Source organism: Pongo abelii, chromosome X (assembly GCF_028885655.2).
Source record: "Pongo abelii isolate AG06213 chromosome X, NHGRI_mPonAbe1-v2.0_pri, whole genome shotgun sequence".
Classification (NCBI taxonomy): Eukaryota; Metazoa; Chordata; class Mammalia; order Primates; family Hominidae; genus Pongo; species Pongo abelii.
In genome coordinates, this window is record NC_072008.2 from 31,105,620 (window position 1) to 31,127,981 (window position 22,362).

The 22,362-nt window shown below is 40.1% G+C and overlaps 1 protein-coding gene across 8 annotated transcripts in view; it reads right to left on the minus strand.

Moving 5' to 3' along the window:
* TAB3 (TGF-beta activated kinase 1 (MAP3K7) binding protein 3) overlaps positions 1 to 13,019 on the minus strand; it is a 61,419-nt gene extending 48,400 nt beyond the window's left edge. For 5 of the 8 annotated variants that reach the window (XR_008518045.2, XR_008518044.2, XR_008518042.2 and 2 more), the window contains exon 1: positions 6,462 to 12,600. The gene's annotated coding sequence lies outside the window, so the exon portion shown is untranslated. The other 3 variants (XM_063721038.1, XM_063721037.1, XM_054544438.2) reach the window with 3 other exon arrangements.
* Positions 13,020 to 22,362: the final 9,343 nt, after the last annotated feature.

The window sequence follows — 22,362 nt, forward strand, 5'->3', positions numbered from 1 at the left end:
TTGAGACCAGGTCTCGCTCTGTCACCCAGGCTGGAATGCGGTGGCGTGATCACGGCTCACTGCAGCCTTGACCTCTGGGGCTCAGGTGATCTTCCCACCTCAGTCTCCTGAGTAGCTGAGACTATAGGCATGCACCAGCATGCCCAGCTAATTTTTGTATTTTTTTTTTTGTAGAGATGGGGTTTTGTCATGTTGCCCGGGCTACACAGCAGATTTTTAAAAGAAGCAAAGAATAATTTTATTACTGAGAAATGCAAAAACCAAAATTAAGAATTCAATAAACAGGTCTAACAGCCAATAGACACCGTTGAGACAGTGAACCAAAAGATAGGTCGGGGGAAAATAAAACGCTCAGAATGAAGAGAGGGTAAGAAATATGGAAGATACAGTGAGAAAGGTCTAATATCCAAGAGTTAATCAGAATCCCAGAAGGAAAAGAGACAGAATGGGGCAGAGGCAATATTTGAATAAATGTTCCAAAAATGATGAAACCTGTCAAACCACATGTGTAACAATCTCAATGAATTCCCACCAGACAAAGGAAAGTTTTAAAGCATCCTGATGGAGGGGCAGCGGGGGCAGAGGTGGGGAGATTACTTTCAAAGAAGCAACAGTTAGATTGATAGCTTAATTTTCAACAACAAAAATGGCAGCTAAAAGACTGTGTATCTCCAAGGAGCATGAAGAAAACAACTGCCAACCTAGTATTCCACTGAGGAGAAAATATCCTTCAAGAAAAAAATTAAAATACAGGCTCAGACAAATAAAAACAGAGTTCATCTCCAGCAAACCCTCACTAAGAATGAAGCAAAAGAAAACTGTCTCAAGATGGAAGGTCACAGATAGAGAAAGGAATGAAGACCCATGAAGTTCAAATAAGCATGTGAAATCTAAAGGAATATTGACTGTATAAAATAATGTCTTGTAAGGTTTAAAATACATATAGAAAATTAAATTACAGGACAACAATATGTATGTCACAAGGTAGGTAAATGGAACTAAGGCGCTTTAACATTCTTGCTTCAACTAGAAGGAAGGTAGAAGTATCAGTTAACACTAGATTTTGATAAGTGAAGAATACATGCTATAAATGCTAGGGTGATCACAAAAAGACTAAAAATGAATAAGTGATGTCTGAAGTAATAAAGGAAAAATGATATAAAAATAGTCAAATAAAAGAAAAAGACAAGGGGAAAAAGAAATACAGAGCTAGTAGAATAAAAATGCGATGCTGTACTTAACCCCAAAATGTCAATAATTATATTAAGTATAAATGAATCAAGTGTTTCAAAAAAGAACGATTATCAGATTGGGTTAAAAAAAAAATCTACAAATATATGTTGCTTTCAAGAGCCCCATCTAAAACATAAGAATACAGAAAGGTTAAAAGTAAAAGGATAAACATATATCATGCAAACATTAGCTAAAATAAAGATGGTATTGCTATATTAAAGATGGTGTTGCTGTATTAGTTTCAGACAAAATAGAATCAAAGAAAAAGGATCACTAGAGTTAAAAAGAGTCCCTTCATAGTCATAAAATGCTTAATTCACCAGAACAATATAACGAACTAAATCTGTATGCAGTTGATAACATGGACTCAAATTATATATAAAGCAAAGGTTGACAAAACCTCTCGGAGAATTAGACATGCATTAGTATCTCAGGGGCAAATTTTAAGACATCTCTTGGCTGGGTGTGGTGGCTCATGCCTGTAATCCCAGCACTTTGGGAGGCCGAGGCAGGTGAATCACTTGAGGTCAGGAATTCGAGACCAGTCTGGTCAACATGGTGAAACCTCGTCTCTACTAAAAATACAAAAATTAGCCAGGTATGGTGGCACGTGCCTGTAGTCCCAGCTACATGGGAGGCTGAGGCAGGAGAATTGCTTGAATCCGGGAGGCAGGGGTTGCAGTGAGCTGAGATTGCACCACTGCACACTCCAGCCTGGGCAACAGGGCAAGATTCCATCTCAAAAAAAAAAAAAAAAAAGAAAGAAAGAAAGATATCTCTCTCAGTAGTTAAAAGAATAAGCAGACCAAAAAAGTTAGCAGGGACAGAGATACAATACAATTACCAAACTTGATCAATGGACATATATAGAATGCTGTATCTAGTAACTGCAGAATATATGCTTTTCAAGTGCTTACATATTTGCAAAAACTGACCACATGCTAAGCCATAAAGTAAGTCTCAGGGCATTTTAAAAGATTGAAATCACTCAAAGTACTCTAAGGAAAATGTGTTAAAGCCAGAAACAAAATACAAAAAATACACAGTTAGAAAATTCTCATATTACTGGAAATTAAGAAATATACTTTTAAAAAACCCATGGATCAAAAAAGAAATTACAGTGGGAATTTTAAAATATTGTGAAATAATGAAAATATTACACCTCAAAAATGATGGGATGCAGGTAAAGCAATACTTGAAAATGAAATGTATAGCTTTAAATATGTATGTCAGGAAGGAAACAAGGGTATAAACACCTACCTACCCATCTCAAGAAGTTAGAAAGAAAAAGAGCAAAATAATTCCTAAAAAGGTATATAAAATATACTGAATATAAAAGCAGATATTAACAAAATAGAAACACTTGAAGAATACTATTAGTATTTTTAAAACTGCATCTGTAATTAAAAGCTTTCCCACAAAGAAAATTCTAGGCCTAAATGGCTTCACTGCTAAAATCTATCATGCATTTAAAGAAAAAATAAAACCAAACTTAACCTAAACTCTTCCAGAGAATCAAAAAGCAGGTATCTTCCTTAGCTCATTTTACAAGGCTACTAAAGCCTGACAAGGACAGTACAAGAAAAACAAAATTTCAGGCCAATCCCACTCACGAACAAAGATCTAAAATTGCAAAGTAAAATTAGAGGAAAATGTGATGTTGACCATGCTAGGTTTATTTCTGGCATGCAGTTTATTTAGCATTAGGAAATCAATCAATATAATTTGACTTGAGGAATATCCTATGGTTATATTAACAATAGGAAAAACATTTGATAAAATCCAGCATCTATTCATGATGTAAGCGCCTAACAAACTAAGGACAGAATGAAACTTCCTTAATCTGATGATAGCTAGAAAAAAATTAAAGTAAACATCATATTTAATGGAGAAATGTTCAAAGTTTTCCTTTCAAGAAAGGAAACAAGACAATAGCGCCACTATTACTACTTCTATTCCACATTATAATCGAAATACTAGCCAGTACAGTAAGATAAGAAACAAAAGTATAACATTTCGAAAGGAAGAAACAAGACTTTATTTGCAGATAAGAAGACTGAATACATAATAAAAGATCAAATACATACTCTAAAGATATATGACTAAAAGTTTAGCAAAACTGTTAGATACAAGATCAATATAAAGATATAAACAAACAAAATAATGGCTATAAACATTTACAATATGAAAAATATCAAATATCTACAAATAAAACTCTCAAAAGTTGTGAACAATCTTCTGGAGAAAATCACAACCATTACTGAAAGAAATTAAAGGCCTAAATAAATGGAGTAGTGTATCATGTTCATGAATTAGAAAATGATAAAGATGTCAATTCTTCCCAAATTGCTCTCTAGATTCCATGCAGTTCCAATCAGAGTAGCAACAGGTTTTGTGGGTGTGTGTGGAAAATGACAAGATGATATTAAAATCAAAGAAATGTGCAAAGGGCCAAGAATAGCGAAGATGCTTTCGAAGGACAATGTGGAAGAACTTGTTCTACTAGATATCAGGTTTTATGATAAAACTATAATAAACAAGACAATGTGGCATCAGTACAAGTAGAGACAAACAGACCAAAGGAACAGAACAGAAAGCACAGAAACAGAACCACAGATATATGGACATTTGATTCCTGACAATAGCAGGGAAATGGTGTGCTGGGAAAATTAGCTATCCGTATAGGAAAAGACAGTATTATCCCCTACCTCACACAAAATACAAAAATCAATTTCAGGTATATGCTAGATCTATATGTGAAAGCCAAAACAATAAAGCTTCTAGAAAGTGAGAGAATGAATACCTTGGAGGTAATCTTATGAGAATACCATGAAATAGAAAAAGCATGCCACACAGTGGGAGAAGATATTTACAACCAGCAAGGGCTCATTTCCAGCATATAGTAAAAAACTCCTACAAATCGGCAAGTCAAAAAGACAAGGAAGTACATGACACATTTTTGAACGAATTCCTCCCAAAATAGTCATGAAAGCACAAACCTGTTACCTGGAAGATTTAGTTAAAAATACTAACATTCTCCCTGAGATTTAGAGAATATTAAGTTTTAACTACATATTAACATTAAAAAAATTTAACTGCTCATATTTCAATAAACCAGTTCTCCCATTCCTTATCCAATCTAAACTGTAAAAGAAATAATTACTCTTGAAAAGACCTGTTGAAGAAATCTTTGCCTACTCCAAGGTCACAAAGACATTCTCCACAAACTGACATCTACCTACATATCCCTCAACAATAATATATAATGATCTATTCATACAGTGGAATAGTATACAGTAATGAGAATAAACAGTCTACAACTACATACGATATAAATACATCTCAAATTCACAATGTTGCATAAAAGAAGTCAGAGACAAAACAGTCCATTTAGATAAAGTACAAAAGTAGGCAAAACTAATCTGTGGTGTTAAAAGTTAGGAAAATATGCAGGGATGGGGGTGGAGGGGGGTAAGGTAGTAAGAATTTCTTGATCTGGGTGCTAGTACACAAGTGTGCTCAGTTGGTGAAAATTCACTGAGTTGTTCACTACCGTACTTTCTGCATATTAAACTTCAGTAAGAGGTTTTTTGTTTTTTGTTTTTTTTTAAGTGTAAAGGAGTATATTTTTCAAAATTGTTTAGGGAATATGAGAAAAAAGTTTGAAGTTCATTGCTTCAGGGTAAAGCACAAAAATCAGATAACAAAATTTTAAAAAGCAATATACTAATTACCAAAAATATACAAGAGGTGTCAAACCAACTAATGACTCTCAAACTTACAGTAATATTGGTTTGAAACTATTTGAACCCAATTGATAAACTGACTTATATCTAGACTTAGTGACTAGTGTTGATTCATAAAGATTTCAGATAAGCAACTTGATCTTGTAGGTTTTTGTTAAACAGGAGGGTTTTTACATCTTAGAAGTTAACTAACAAGTAGATTTACGCATCTAGTCAAACTCCCTAATTTTACAAATGAAGAAACCGAGGTCTTTTGAAGTTGGGTGATTTCTTCAAGGTCATAAGAAGCTCTGAATATGTCTAAACAATTCAAGTTATTTAATTAAGTTCACCTCCTCTCAATTTTCTGTAACTTCTAGGGGATTTCCACCTACCAAGAGAGTTTGTTTACTGGCAGTGTCTCTCAATACACACTATAGTCAACTGAAACATTTTTATCCAAACAACTCAAAATTAATTTCTTTGCCATCCATGACTAATAGCCAAATGCTATTTCTGTGGCATAAAAGATAAGCCTTTCTAAAAGTTCATGATGTGCGGCCTAACAGATAACTTGCTGTTTACACTAAATGATGACTTTGACATCAAACTGAAGGCATGTGTGAAAAGTTAAGAGTAACAATGGCACCTGTTACATATGGTATCCCTGAAAAAAACAAAAAGACTCGATTGTTGCCACAAATCGAAACCAAGGATTTTCTAAAAGCGCATATAAACAAATGTGCTAAATTACTGAAATTATACTAATATTAATGTATTAAATCAATCATAACTATGATGAGTACTAAAAAATTAAATTCTCCAATTCATTTCAATTAGCTTCCATATCCAAGAAGTATGCTTAACACTTTTTTAATAGGAAGAATGACTTGTCATTTTGAAATCAAATCCATCAAAAGTGAATAGAGTGCATAAAATAACTCATTTAGTCCCATGAAAACACAGTTTTAAATTATAAAAATGCTTTAGCCTACACTCCATCACCATAGTGTTCTTTCCACAGTAATAGAACTCTCTCCTTTTATTTCAACCTATAAAGTTCAGTGCCAAGATAAATCCCTGGACTTCCCATCCCTAGAGGAAACACCTAGCCTTCGAGTATATGCAGAGAACTTAAAACTAAAACAGAAAATGGTTTTACAGCCACAGAAATCTATTCACTAAAGAACTGTAGGTCTCCATGATATAAAAACAAATAATTAAAAATGACTTAACAACTAAGTGCAACATGGTATCCTGGAACAGCAAAAGGACATTAGTGAGATTCTGGTAAAATCTACAGTCTCACTAACAATAATGTACCAATGTTAATGTCTTAGTTTAGACAAATGTACCAGGGTTATATATACTTGGGTGAAGAGTATATGGGAATTCTGTACAATCTTTGCAACTTCATTGTAAGTCTAAAATTATTCCAAAATAAAAAGCTTATTTAAAAAGAAATGACTTAGCAAAAACTACTAAAAGTTGAGAAATTTGTACCTCAATTCTGACTCAATTAAATGCCCACAGTCAATATCTTTCTTCAAATGATGATCTCCATCAACACAAGGCCTAAATGGGGAAATGGAGTGGGTTCACAGAAGAATGCTATTTCTCCAACATTAAAAAATAAAATAAACCCCCCAAAACCCCTTAAAAAATACTTCAGGCAGGAATGAAAAGTCTGAAACCATTCCTCAGTAGAAAGGAAAGAGAAGAATCCTATTTAGTGCAAAAGATGTGGGCAGTGGACAGCCAAGCAGACAAAGGTATTCTAGAGATCCTAGACCAGTCAAGCTGAATAATTAAAAAATACATAACACTTCTTATGCACTCACTTATGGGTCAGGTGCTATTTTAAACGCTACACACGTATTAACACATTTAATCCTCTCAAGAACCCCATAAGGGAGGCACTACTTTTACCTACATTTTACAGATGGGAAGTTCTGTAAGTAATGGAACAGAGATTTGAAGATAAGCACTCTGAGTGGACAGTCCATGCACTTAACCACTATACTATACAGCCTTTTGAGGAGCCAAGCCAGAAAAAAGCTACTGCCTTCTAGAGACCAGTCTCCACTACTTACCCTCGGCCTCTACCAGAGGAGAGAGTTCTCTTCCCAAGGCTTGACGGTCCTTGCTAGGACTGCAAAGGAAGATAGCCCTACTGCCGTATCTGCAAGATTGTGTTCATAATCTTTCAGTACTTGATGTACTCAGTGCATGTTCCTGCTGAGACACTGTTACACATAAAAGTTAGTTTTTATAATACTATCAGTATTCAAATTCAGATATGTTGGGCTAGCTTGGGAATCTGAACACTATTATGTGACATTTTTCTGTGGGAAAATGGTGCTGCTTAAAAAAAAGTCTTACCAATGGATCATTTAGAAATTGAGGCTCCCCCTGCACAGACTCTAGCCTTTAGATACCAAGATAACCGTATTTTAATAAAGACATTGCAATTACTCAAATAATCTAGTTTTGCTCAAACATCAAAAAGGCATAGTTCTTTATACCTAACAAAAGGAATGGTGTTACTGAAAAAAATAAGCTTAATATTCTATGAATTTCCTGCACTATGGCCAATTGTGGATGTATCCAGCAGTTAACATACTGCTCTCTCCCTGAACCTCTCAAATAAACTCTGCATTAAAAAATTGCTACCAGGTAAACAAATCTATCTTTCATGCCCACACCCCAGAACAGAAGGCGTATCATCTTCGAAAGCAGCTGAAGTAATAACAGTAATAGTAGTAATGATGACGACAACGTAATAATAAGAACTAACTCTTTTTGAGTATTCACCATTGCTAGGCATGTTTTAAATATGATACATCCTCTGGCTCATTTAATCCTTATATGAGGTAGGTACCACATTATCCCTTCAAAAATGAGAGAACAGGTCAGAGATTAAGTAATTTGCCCACGAACACAGAGCTAGTTAGTGTCAGATCTGAACATCTGAGCATTTTACCCCTAGAGATCATATTTTTAACCTCTGCACTCTGTGTGTAATTAAATAACTTGGTAAACTCTTAAAATGAACACAGCGTGCTTACTGAAAGTCATTTTTCAAATGAAAGAGTGGTTTGGAAACCAAAAAAATAAAAAACCCATCTTGCCTTTTATTAGGAGTATTTCCTTCAACCAAGATAAGACTGAACACATTTATGGAAAACAAATTTAAAATGTACTTAGCTTTGTTTTTATCACCTTCATATCCCTCACTTAATTGACTGAACATCACAAACAGTGGTAACAGTATGTAACCTCAACATGCTAACACTTTATTTTAAAATCTTGAAGTAAAACAAACACACTGTCCCATGTTTACACTAAATAAACGAGGGTAAAATAACTGCAAGAGGTCCAGTACCTTTGAAAAGTTTCAAATCAGCAGTAATTCATGGTGGGAACAAGATATTCCTTTTATGAAAAACCAAAACTATGCTCTTTCAACAAAACTGCAAGATCTGTCTGCTTTAATGACAATATTAGGCTGAGATGGACTAACTTAAATTTTATTTCAAAACATGTGCCTAAATTTAGAAATCCTTCATTGACAATCTAAAAAGCCTATCAGTTTATCTCCCACAAGAGCCATCTGATCCACATAAATCTAATTCCGGACAGCTAAAGGTGTACTATTAATACCTGCCATTTCAGTGAATAATTAACAAAAAGCAGGCAACCCTCAACAATTTCTGGAGCACAAGCTGATTTTTAAAATCATGTATTTAAAACTCAGACTTTGCCTTTCCAGGAGACAATGATCAATATGCTAGGTTTCCAAGCCGGCTCACAAAAGCCTAAATGTCCAAAAGGTTACAGAAGTATAACAAAACACAGAACCTGTGTGGGCAATGTTTCTACAGGAAAATCAATTTAGCATTCCAACTCAGGATAACAGCAACTACTCCTGACCCATTTAGCCCTGGAGGTAGAAAAAGGAAATCTTCCCTCCCATAACTGGAAGTCTGAGCTTCCCTAGGACCACAGACCTCGGCTTCCACTATGAAGGAAGGCAAAAAGGCAGAGCTGGGGTGGGAGGAGATCCAGGGATGAGGAAGGCAAGACCAACTGGGAAAGAAGGATGGAGCAGGGGATGGCAGCTGAAAGGAGTGAGGAAACTGCGAAGATGGCGGGCTGCTGAAGAGGATGAGTGTACAGTGCCTGTTCCTGCAGCACGTGGGCTTTTACCAACTTTCCTCCTTGGTGCTTAAGGAGAGTGAAGAAGAGGAGAAACCATTGGAGGGTCTTGACAGTGCCTCCCTCACTCTGGCTATTCTCATCCTCCTTTTCAAGAAAGAACAGGGTGGGTTAAGAGGTCTTATCCGCATCCCTCTTGACCTCCTAGAGCACAGGAAGGTGGAGAAGGGACTTGGAGGAGTTTTGGTGCCTTCCTTGTTAGCATCCACCCTATCAAAGACTTCAGTGTCAATGGAAAACTAAGGGTGCCAGGTAAATGGCAGGAACAGCATCAGAAGGAGGGGATGGAAAGTAGAGAAATTTGAAGCAGGGAGGGAAGTAGGATGTTAGAGTTGGACAAATAGAACTGTCCATGAATTAAATTATAATAAATGTTCTTATTTAGGATTAATTCAGTTTGATAGTTCCAAATATTTCATCAGGTCCATTTCACTTTTAGAGAAATAAATATTTGTGGCCATGGTAATAATTTGAGGTTTACTATATAGAAGGTATGAAAATAAACTTATAAGTAGATATAAGGCAATTTCCTGGTGTTTTATCTTTATACAGTGGCAATATAAATCATTTCAGAAAGGCTTTATTTACTTGGTAAGCATTCAGTTACATTATCATTTGTTGATTTTTTTCGCCCTAATAAATAGCCCAAATACCATGAGTAATTACTTTCACAAGTAAGGAAGTATATTTTATTTAACTCTTTCTTGGGAGTATAACTATATTTAAAAACTTATTCAGACCACAGATTGCCCATCAAGATGCCAAGGGATTATTTAAAACAGTCTCTAAAGCTACATAATACACACACATGCTGATGTGTACTGAGGAACACAAGACTTCTTTTTCTGTTTCCATGAAGACAGGACTACTTAACTGAAGGCCCCCAAACAATGTACTTCTTAAAAGATGAAGCAGCAAACCCCGAATTTCAAAACTTTTCTAGAACTTTCAGCCAGAGATAATTAACTAGGCAGCTAAACCGGACCAAATGACTTGGTGGAGGATGACTACCAGACATTTAGTATCTTTTTCTCTTTTTTTCTGATTTCTGTGGCTGTTCTTCCACTTCAACTCTACTCAGATGTGGAGCCCTTCTCTTGAGCAGGCTCTGCAGCACATAAGAAATGCAACAGCAGAGACCAGTGGGAGATAAAAGTGACCACTGGCAAGATGTTCCCGCTGTTTCATCAACACCTCAGATACTGCCTGGGAACCTGTTAAGGTCTTTGATTCCCTTGCCCCATAGCAGATTATGGTGGATCCCAGAAGAGCTGCCGTCTTTTCTGCAAATCATGAATAGGGTCCAAAACCTTTGTATCAAATTATTAAAGAGAAGAAAAACAGGGTCAGCTGTCAAGTACTCCACTTGCTGGAGAAGGCAGGGATGTGTATGTGTACCTCCAAGCTCTGATAAAGCAAATTCAAACCCCTATAGGTAGTTGCCATTTAATAATGTAATTTGAAATACTATTCAGGACCAGAATAAACAAAATATTTGTTCTTTGAAGTATCTTGGGCATGCTGACACATGAGGCAAAGTTACTGAAAATATCTGAATTTCAGATAGGTCACTACCAGCTATTTAGGAATCTCTTTACAGATCAGCAGACTTCTAGCTCAAATGTTACCTCTGGCTAGAAAATGGACGCATCTGAAAAGAAAAAAAACCTTGAGATTATCTGGAGCCGAGGACACTGAAAGCTTTCAAGATTACCAACAGAACTGAAAGGTTTCTTTGTAACACAAATTTCCATTTTCATAAAATTTGTATCAGTCAGCACAAAAACTTACACAGAGTATGGTGAAAGAACACACGCTCTAGAATCAGACCTACATGAGTTTGAGTTCTAGCTCTGCAATTTACCAGCTATATAATCTCCTCAGGGAAGTCGCCAAAGAATATTGGAGGTTAGTATTGTTCTGTGCAATCGGGATAACATTATCTTTAGCATAGGGTAGCTGTGAGGATCTCCAGTGCCTGAATATAATCGACATTAGCTCTGTTTGCTCCAACAAACTGTACACAATGTGGTATCTATAACTGAGGAGAAGACTCCATCAAATAAACATATGGAAGAAAATTCAGGGTGATTGAATGCAGATTATGTTCTTTCAGATGTGAAGATGAAAATCACATATTTAATATTTACCTTCACTGAAGTCTAGCTTTCCCTTGATTAAGCCAGTTGTAAGCAAGTGGGGGCGGGGGCTGTCCCTACGGTTGTAAAGATTCATATCACACACTGACTAAAAAGCATGTATATGTATGTGCCTGGATTCTTCCGGTGTTCATAAAAACACACCATCACAAAACTTACCATGGGTGATGAGGCCCTTTATAATTTAACACTGTGCAAAATTAAACTCTCATCTCAAAAAACCCTTTCTTCTTCCACGTGTTCTTGTATACTACTGCAAGTCATTGCTAAAGCAAAGAAAAAAGTAAATTCTCTTATCCTTTCAAAATGAAAAAGTGCGCAAAGAAAGCTCAGTTTGCCAAACTGTTCCCTTTTCTCATTCATTCTTGTTCTTTTAGAAACCAGAAGTAAATATACTGTATGCCAAAATGACTGCCTGATTGACAAACGTCACTGAAGAAACACATCGAACTGACAAGCCCGGTCTGGACCAAAGGTGGCAAGTTTTCTTAAATAATTTAAATAAGTTACATTTCAGTAGAAACAGAAGGCTTTACACTTTAACACATTAACAGTGTTAATTTTAACACATTAACAAACTTCGGATTTTTTTTATGCAGCTTACTTTATACCTCACCTGTCCCTCACCCTTCAAATCCTGCTTTTACGCACTTTATGAGCTGGCACACGGTAGTAAACTACAGAACTCCAACTGGGAATAACTCTAATCTGTTGTTGGACCTCAGAGGACTGCTTGTGTGATCTTTAAAGGAAAGCAATGTTTTCTCCTTACTCAACACCTACCAACAGTCATCTGTAAACCTCCTCTCCAACAATTCTTACTATACTGCTACTAACCTTCACATCTCTCAACAACCTCAACGGCCCCCACGCTGGTGCTGCTAGTCCTCATCCTCAAACACCTTCCTGGGGGCTTAAAGCCGGTCCACAGAGGCTCACCCTCCGCAATGCCTAGGGTCCGGCGAGGAAGGGCATCGTCCCCTCCGTTTGGGGGACCAAGGCCAATCAAGTCGACACACCACCCCAGCCACTCCCTCTCCCCTCGGCCTCTCGGGGCGTCTGGGGCGGGCGCGGACGCGCCAGGCCCTGCGCAAACCTCCGGCAGCCCCGCAGTTCCCGCTGTCAGCCGCAGTCCCGGGCCGGGCTGAGTCCCCGGGACACCCGCAGTTGCGCACACGCCCACCGTCGCAGGCACAGGGTCACTGGGACGATCCCGGGGGCGCCCCCGACGTCCCTGCTCGGGCAGGTGCCGGGCCTCCCCGCGGACACTCACCAGGCGGCTGCTGCTCTCTGGCCGCCGCCGCCGCCGCCTAGCCCTCACGCCCGTCGCCTGCTCCCGCGGGGGGTCCGGGCCGGCGCCGCTTCCCCGCCCGAACCCCCAGGGTACGCGCCGTGCGGGGCCGGGATCCGGTGTGAGCCGCCGCCGCCGCCGCCCCCTTTCCTCCCTCCTCCCTCAGTGCGTCCCTCCCACCGAGGCCCGCCTGGTATTTCCTAGATCCGGTCTGAGCGAGAGCTTAGCGAGCAAGCTCTGGCTTCAGGGCTTCCGTCGGGCGCCGTCGCTCGCCAGGCACAAAGATGGCGCCGCCGGGTACTGCCAAGGGCGATCTCGCGAGGCTTCCCCCACAGGAACAGGAGGGCGGGGGCCCAAAGGAAAGGTGATAAGTTAGGGAAGCCTGAGCAAATGCTTCCCATATCGGAAATGGGCAGTACCAGTTACCGAGGAAGTTACTGCGCCTGCGTGCGCGGGTAATGACGCATGCCCGGAACGGCCCCTAAAGTAGGACCTAGTTCTCCAGGTTTTACCTGTTTCCACTAGTGGCGCGGGGCGGGGTAATGAAACCCAGTCAGGAAACCCAGTAAAGGGCTTGGCAGGACCAGGCACCAAGTGAGAGGCGTCCCTTAAGGCTTGGTCATCCCTCAGGAGCCCGAATGGCCAACACACTTTTTGCGTCCCCGGGAGTCTTCCAACCCTTTGCTTGTCCTTATGGGTTTTGTCACCGAGTATTCTGTGCAAAGCCTCAGCTGCACCTTCTTCATCCTGTTATGAGTTCACATTATCAAGAGCTTCTTGCTGTGTGCTTGCAGATGGCCTCACAGCTGGCAGCCACAGTCCTCCTGTTTCCCACATCACCATCTAACTTTCTCCTTCATTTTTGGTGCTACATGAGCCATCTGATACTAATAATTCTTTTTCCTATTTTATTTTTTCTTGCTCATTCATTCAAACGTGTGTTGTTCAGTTTCCTATGTGCCAGCTACTGAGGAAATGCTGTGATCTCAGGGAGCTATTGGTCTGGGATGGAGATGAATGAGAAAAAACAATGATGACACTTTAGCACAGTAAGTTCTATGATAGAAATGAGTAGAGAGGAGTGACGGATATGGGGGTAGGATATCATAAAATACATCAAAGAGGAAATTCCTTTTTTTTTTTTTTTTTTGAGACCGAGTCTCACTCTGTTGCCTAGGCTGGAGTGCAGTGGTGTGATCTCGGCTCACTCCTAACCTCAGCCTCCCAGGTTCAAGTGATTCTCGTGCCTCAGCCTCCCGAGTAGCTGGGACTACAGGTGTGTGCCACCGTGCCCAGCTGATTAGTTTTGGTAGAGACAGGGTTTCTCCTGTTGACCAGGCTGGTCTCGAACTCCTGACCTCAGGTGATCTGCCCGCCTCGGCCTCCCAAAGTGCTGGGATTACAGGTGGTGAGCCACCGTGCCCAGCCAAAGAGAAAATTCTTGAGCGGTGTCTGACAGGCATAGGATTTAGTCCAGTGAATCACTCAGGGCAATAGCAGGAAACAAACCACCCCAATTATTTCAACCAAGAGAATTTAATATCAAGAATTGATTATTAGGCAACTGATAAGGTCAGAGAGAACTCTTAATGTATCACAGAGGTAGCAACTGCAGGAAGCAGCTACTATGCCTAGAGCTAATAGGAGAAAGGGAAGAGGTTGGGATTATTACAGTTTAGACGTTTAGAGGAATTGCCTTGTGGAGGTAAAACTCAGACCTCTGAGAAAGGAGCAGCATCTGCTGGTGCTTGTGTCTCTGAGTGGGGCTCAAGACGTCTCTGCAAGTGTGGGGAAACTGCAAAGGATCCAACTGCTGCTATGGGAAGGAAGTTCTCCTGTCCCTCTGGGAGCTTCCAATCTCCCTCTAGCCTGGGGATGAGAATGTGACACCTGGACTGGAGCTGAACTTGACCCACATCCTGAAGTAGAGCAGCTCCAGTGTCAAGAGCCACTCATTTTGGAAGCTGGATGTGGTCAGAAAGGGGTCATTCACTCCTATCACACACCCCACATAGTGGGGCCCATCGTGCTGAAACATTTGTAGAAAACCTGCTTCAAGTTCAGGTTTCGGACCAAGCAGAGCAGCCCCAGCCAACTCACAAACCCATGAGTGAGAAATAAATGCTTATTGTAGCATGGCACTGAGACTTTTGCTTATTACGTGGCAGAAGTGGACTAATACGGCAGCTGTGTTCCACAAAGTGAGCCACGGTTTAGTCTCCCTATGTCTTCTTGCTCCACCATTCCTAGACTGTTGTCCTATTATTCTACATGGTCCGGAATGGCTCAGCACAACATCACATTTCGGTCATCAAGGGTGTGAAAGCCTACCCATTTCCTTTAAGGGCATGACCCAGAAGTTGTTACCATCAACTTATGTTCACAACCCATTGGCCAGAACTTAATCACGTTACTGCATCTACCTGCAAGGGAGGCTGTGAAATGCGGTCTTATTCTGAGCAGTCCTGTAACTAGCTAAACATTCCATGACTTTGGAAAAAACATTGAGGGGACAACCAGAAGCCCCATAAAATTATCAAAACCCAGACCTTATTTGAAGTTATATCTTGTCGTCTCTCCCAGTTGGATCCTACCACCGATGAGGAGCTTGGAGTCAAGGAAGCAGGTGTAACCCTTCCCTTTCCGTCCCTTAGGCTTCTACTTCTCCTACCCTATCTTGCTAACCATAGCTGTATCTCCTCCAGAGATGAAGAGGATAGAAATGGAGGTGGCAAGGTGTTGCTTCACTGATCCTTTCATAAGATGGCTTTGTCCTCTCTGGACATGGCAAATGCCGAAAATTGGCTCTTTGTTGATTTCTTCTGTGAGTTCTTCTTAGGGTCCCACTGGGAAGATTCAGGAGTACCTCTCAGGACACAAATGAAGCTCTTTCTTCCATCTGGCCTCTCTCTCCTCAGCCCTTTGTCTCTCTTACTTTTCAATGCTGCTGTAAGTCAATGCTGCTATTGGTTGTCAATGCCTTCTATGTGACTGGCATCCGAATGCTGGCTCTCATAGGGTGAGTATGATTGTTCAGGACCCCCTTCACTGTACATTTCTTAAATATGGACTCAATCCTTTTAAACTTCTCCTCAGCCCCTGTCTCTTGTGGAATACCCATAGTTTCTTACTGCCATGCTGAACAACAGGCATGCTGCCTTGTCATTGCTGCTCCAGCAAGTTTTCTGCCTTCAGAATTCTGACAAGAGGCAGTCTCAGTGTCTATACTGACATGGGCCTCCAAACTCCAGGGATACATAGCAGGCTCTCTCTAAAACTTTCTCTCCAGGTTGGACCTACAGTTAGCTTCAGTTCAGTAACCAAGTATCTGGAGGGTGATATATCTTGAAGACATTCTTAATCAGCTCTCATAGGCCACCTCACTCTCATTTTTCTCATTGGCTTCCCCTTTTTCAATGGGAGAGAAAATGTACAACACTCCCTTGAAGGTAATAACTAATAAACGTCTCCCTTGTAGTCTTCTCTTATTTAGGCTGGAGGAAGTGTTTGAGTGCGGTCATAGAACCGGTTTTGTCACCTCTTGGAGAGTCCTGTAGAGAAGTGCCTAGGAGCTCTCTTTGGAATGTGATAGTACTTAGTATGCATTCTTTTCACCTGTATCATCAGATACATCTTATGTACCATTTCAGATAATTTTAGCCTCACCTGTTGTATCAATATTCCATTGTCCTGTAACAAACCACTTCAAAACATAGTCTAAAATAATAATCATGTTATTTGCTCATTATGCTGTGGGTCAGCAAATTGGGGTGGGCTCAGCCAGGCAGTTTTTCTTCTGGTCTCACATGGGGTCACTCATGGTAGAAAGAATAGAGGCTATTCATGGGACCAACGACATTCGGTGTCACCCCCAACTCCACAAGGTATGGTCTAAAAGCTAAAAAGTGAGCTGGGCCTTTCATGGACCATTTCATGAGGCTGTCTGCTTCTACAGGATGAGGTATATGATACCAACAGTTCTTATCGTCATGTGCAACTCCTTTGCAGTAAAATGGGTCCATTGGTTTAAGGCAATACTTTGTGGGATACCATGTTACTAGATGACCATTTGTAAACTCCTGAATGGTGCTGCTCGTGGGGAAACTGCGGATAGGTAAGCCAAACTCATATTCGGAGTATGAATCGGTTCTGGCAAGAATGAACTGCATGCCCCACACCCCGTGTGGAAGGGATCCAAAGTAATCAATCTGCCAAAGTGGCTGGTCTCCTTGAGAAATGGTACTGTACTGTGGGCTCGGTGTTGATCTCTGCTGCTGGTAGGTCGGGCCGGTAGTAGCTAATTGAGCCTTGGTAAGAGGAAGCCCTTGCTGGGCCTGAAGGGTAACACTGGGTTCTGTTGAGAGGATCCCTTGCCCCTTTGCTTTCCCTTCTTATAGTGCAAGTCTAAGAGAAGCCTTGTCAGTGATGGATTACTCAGGCTGCTTGATGCCAGGCAATCTGAAGTTGTGGTGCCAACTGTTTATAGGCATTGTCTGGGACCTTGGGGTTAATTAGATATTACAATTCTTCTATGAGGGGGAGAAGTCCTATGGGAAGCTGAAATTGGGTGCAGCTTTTCTCTTTGGTAAAAGGGCAGATCCCTGGTTCCAGTTAGCTTTTTGCCTGTAACCCAACATGAGTTCTCAGGATCACATTTAGACAAATCTGCTCTTTGTACTAAAATACCCTATTTAAATTATGTTAATGTTCTGTGTAGACCCCTTGATTGATTTTTACTTTGTGATTTAGTGATTCTCAATGAAAAAGGGGTTTCTCATAATCTATTTTTTTTCTGTATATTCTACCCCCTACTCTGCTTCCCACCTAACCTTCGTTTAGTACTTGCCCCTGTACTGGCCAGTACCTTAAATAACAAGTGTCAGAATGCCTTCTGAGCTTGCTAGAAGAATTAAGAGCAACCTACTCTAATTTTCCCTATTGTAAGAACAAGAAACAACTGAATTGAGCCCTCTTATACCAAGACACTGAAAGAGGGAATATAAAATTATTAATTAGTTCTATATCATGACTATAGTGGGGACTCTGAAGAAAAGCACCAACCCAAAGGTAGTGAACTGAGGGATAAAGGGAGAGACAGAAGAACTAGGTTTGGGGATATCATTTGTACTCCTGCATCATGCAGTGCTTAAAACCAGCCCTATCTTCCATACTATTTAGTTACATGATCTCTTTTCCTTTTGCATAAGCCTATTTGAGATACGTTTTCTGTCACTTGCAAAGAAAAGATTCTAAATGAATATATCATGAATGAATGAGCATAAGAAATGAATGGTTTGAATATTCAAGATCATGACTGAGTATAGGGAAGGTGACATGGTTTGGCTCTGTGTCCCCACCCAAATCTCATCTTGAATTGTACTCCTATAATTCCCACGTGTTGTGGGAGGGATCTGGTAGGAGATCATTGAATCATGGGGGCAGTTTCCCCCATACTGTATTCCTGATAGTGAAAAGTCTTACAAGATCTGATGGTTTGATAAGGGGAAACCGTTTCGCTTGGCTCTCATTGTCTCTCTTGCCGCCACCATGTGAGATGTGCCTTTTACCTTCCACCATGATTGTGAGGCACCCCCAGCCACATGGACCGGTAAGTCCAATAAACCTCTTTATTTTGTAAATTGCTCAGTCTTGGGTATCTCTTTATTAGCAGCATGGAAATTGACTAATACAGAAGGCAAAGTGACCAAAAATATTTATATTGTTTCACTAAAATGAATCCAATTTTTGCCTAGTGCTTAGGGCTCAACATGTAATAAATACTCAAGACATAAGTGCTCAATAAGCATGTGTTAAATTAATTGTAATTCTACAAAACGAAACACACCTGGAGAATCTAAGGTGACACAGTGAGTGGACAGGGGCAGGATTTAAACCCCTCCCCACCAAAAGTAAGTGATTTATGAATCAATACTGCTTACAAAATATTGTAGCTGAGAGTGTTCTTTGCTTTTGGGAAGACTATAGACTACCCTTCAATAAACATAAAAAATGGCTTGTTTTAGTAGCTTTTTTTCCTGATGGTCTTGAGGTTTTCCTGAACCACAGAGTTTCCTTTCCATAGTAAACATGTAATAGTACAAAGAGACATTTGACAGATGAAAATTGAGGTTAAGAGAATTGCCCAAGGTAATAGGTAACTGCTCCAGCCAAGATGGGAATTCAGCCCTTCCCTTCCCAAATGCAATGAGCTCGCTGCCAGGAACACCAGAAACAGTAAGTGTCATTTATTCATAGCCTTAGGGATTAATTCATTGTTCAACATACATTTATTGAGCCACATTCTGAGGATACCATGGCTTCAAGGTATTTGCAGCCTATTAGAAAGAATGTCACATAAACAAATAAGCATAATGGAATGTAGCAAATGAAGCCATAGCTCATGGCTTTGGTGTTCTAGAAGCTATGAGTCTGGAGGAAGTGTTTGGGAGAGTGGGGGTTGGGAAAAGTTATGGGTGGGAGAGAGTTAGTTGTCTGCAGTTGTCTGAAGGAGGTCATGTGTAAACTCACAATAAAAATGAGTAAATATATGTCCAGTTATTATAAATAAAATAATTAAATTCAAAATTAAGGTTTATTATTATTTCCATCTTGCCTAGGATAAATTATGTAAAGAATTTTTTAACGTCTTTTTTTTTTTTTTTTTTTTTTTTTGCGACTCCAGTCTTGCTCTGTCGCCCAGGCTGGAGTGTAATGGCTTGATCTTAGCTCATTGCAACCTCTGCCTCCCGGGTTCAAGCGATTCTCATGCTTCTGCCTCCTGACTAGCTGGGATTGCAGGCGTTAGCCACCACACCTGGCTAATTTTTGTGTTTTTAGTTGAGACGGGGTTTCGCCATATTGGTCAGGCTGGTCTCGAACTCCTGACCTCAGGTGATCCACCCTCCTCGGCCTCCCAAAGTGCTGAGATTACAGGCGTGAGCCACCACGCCTGGCTAACGTCTCCTTTTGCTACTTAAAAAGATGGTTTGCTTACTCCCACATCTCATGCTCTCAATCAGAGAGTGATGACACCATAAGAACTCTTACTAACTTCTCTTTCTACAATCTTCTGACTCACTGTTGTGAGCTCAGAGATGTGAGAGGGAACAGTTGGGAGATGCTAAATCATGGCGCATGAGAGTGAGTCCTCTTGATATTCCTTAGACAAGGAATAGTCTTGGAGTAGCCAATAAAGTGCATTATAGTCATGCTAAAATTGACATCTTTATGCAAATATTATATTTCTTTTATATTATCTTCCAAAGACACCTTTTTCAGATTAAAAAATTGAGTCAACATATATGACTATCATTATTGCTCTTGTTTCTAAGAGGGTTATATTGTCTGTGTATTAAGACAGGGTACAGCAATAAACACAGAAACTACTCTAATACTTTCAAAAAAGGAAAAATTAAACAGGAAATTGATTTCACAAATAATGAAGAAGCTGAGAAGTCAGTGATGAAACTACCCTGAGATTGGCAACAGCAGAAAGATGCTGCCATCCCTAGGGATAGGAAACATTTATTTGGACGAGGTGGTTTTACCAGATCCCAGAATCCAGGGCAATTTAAAGGGAACCTGAACCATGGCTATGACTGCCTGGTCAGAATTGTCCAGTAGTAGCTGGGACCATCAAGGGAGGTTTGGTTTGGCAAAAGCTAAATCCATGGAAGAGATGCTTTAAGAATCAGAAAAAGAGGGAGAAAAATACTGCAAACTCTTCCCTCTTGCTCTCCAATCTCTCCAATCTTGTGCCTGTACCATTGCTATAGTTTGAATATTTGTGTCCCCTTCAAAATTCATGTTGGGACTTAAACCCCAATGCGGTAGTATTAAGAAGTGGGGTTTTTAGGAGGTGATTAAGTCATGAAGACAGACCCCTCGTGAATGGGATTATCAACTTTATGAAAGGGCTGTAGTGAACTAGCTAGCTTTTGCTTATCTATTTCTTCTGCCGTGTGAGTGGTGAACATTTGTCCTTTTTGCCCTTCTGCTCTTCTGCCGTGTGAGGATGTAGCAAAAAGGCCCTCACCAGGCACCAAATAGTAGCTCTTTGATCTTGCACTTTCCAGTCACACATAGAACAAACTCATCAGTCACCAACGAAGAAAACTCCAAAATACAAGCCTGTTACTACATACATCTCAAAGTCCAGGATCTCTGAATGATGTGCTGATGTGCAGTCCTCTATATCAGGCTGATGTGTCTCCTTGTGATCCTGTGATTTATGAAAAGACAAGTTATGTGCCCCATGCACAACATAATGGTGGACTAGGAACAAGGTAACAAGAACAGAAACACTGATGTTGGAAAGGGAAAAGGGGAACCACTCAGCAGTCATTATTAGTTCATGGTAATTATTAAGTCCTACTGGCTTGGACATGCAAAAGCTCCTTGTCCTAACATTGGATTGAATTTCTTAGTTAGCTCATCTGACAGCTCTTAGCTCTGCTCTCTTAAGAAAACTCCTTGTCCGTTGTCCTTTATGGACCTTGTCTCTGCTCTCTGGAAGGTTCATTTTTATTGATTATTATGGCCACATTTGCAGTGGGCGGTTCTTGGGGATTGCTCAGCTTTCACAGCCTGTTTCCTACTGAGAAGTTTGGGGGGTCCTAACACTACATGAGGGCTCTACTCATGATAGGCATTTGCAAACCAGCCTTTTGGTTTCTGTGGCTTTTGGATTCCCTCTACTACTTAATAGGATTCTGGTCTATTTGCTTCTTGCCAATTACATATAGAAGTAACCATAGTCTAAGATCTCTTCCAGGTAAATTCTTTTGCTGTCACTGTACTCTGTGCTGATTCATCTTCCTCTCATTGAACTTAATAGTTGCTTCCTTAGGTTCTTCTTAATAGGTTTGTATGAGAAGTTGACATACTTAACATGATCCCTACCTCTGCTCTGGTTCTCATTTACTGGTCAAAAGGAAGATGTGTGAGGAGTCACAATATTATTTCCTGCCAAGTCTTCCTTTTCTGCAGCCTCTTTAAGCTGCTTTACTGTGAAGTTGCAGAAAGCAGATGGCTTTTTCAATTGCGTAGGACTCTGAAATTGCAGGCCACGGGCGAAGAACGTACTCTTGACAGAGCTATGTTCCCTCCACTTTTTGTTGCTTTCTGTCTGACTCTCACCAGGGTCCATCACTCTATAGGATGTTGTTAAAAGTACTAAGATGCAGCATACATTCCCCTAACACTTGGAATCTTTCTTATCATTTACCCCAATGCCATCGCTTGCTATGCTCATGAGTTGTCTTCTAAGATCTTGCCGACCTTTGTTAATACTGTGCCTAGCTAAAATTTCTATTTCCATGGAAGAAAGAGAAAATGGATATTGGGGAAGAACTAGCATGCTCACACAAATGCCTATTGATTTGGACAGGTTCTTAATTCCATCCCATAAAGTGAGTCAGCAACTTGCAGAAGGCACGGGGCCAATGAAATAGAAAGCTGGCACCCTCAGATTGCCATACAGTACAGTATGAAAGGACTCACTGTAAAAAGGAAACCCAGACAGCCTCCTCCTCACCAAAACAAAGAATTGTGGCTAAATTTTTGCTAGTTTTGATATGACTGGTATAGATGCCTAAAGATTATCTCATAACTAGCAAAAACCTGACTTTCTGGTTCATGTCAAAAACTAAATAAAAAAGAAATTAATTTTGAAAGTCTAACAAAACAGCTACCTGCTGATTTTAAAAGCTATAAAGGTGAGAAAAGCCATGCACTA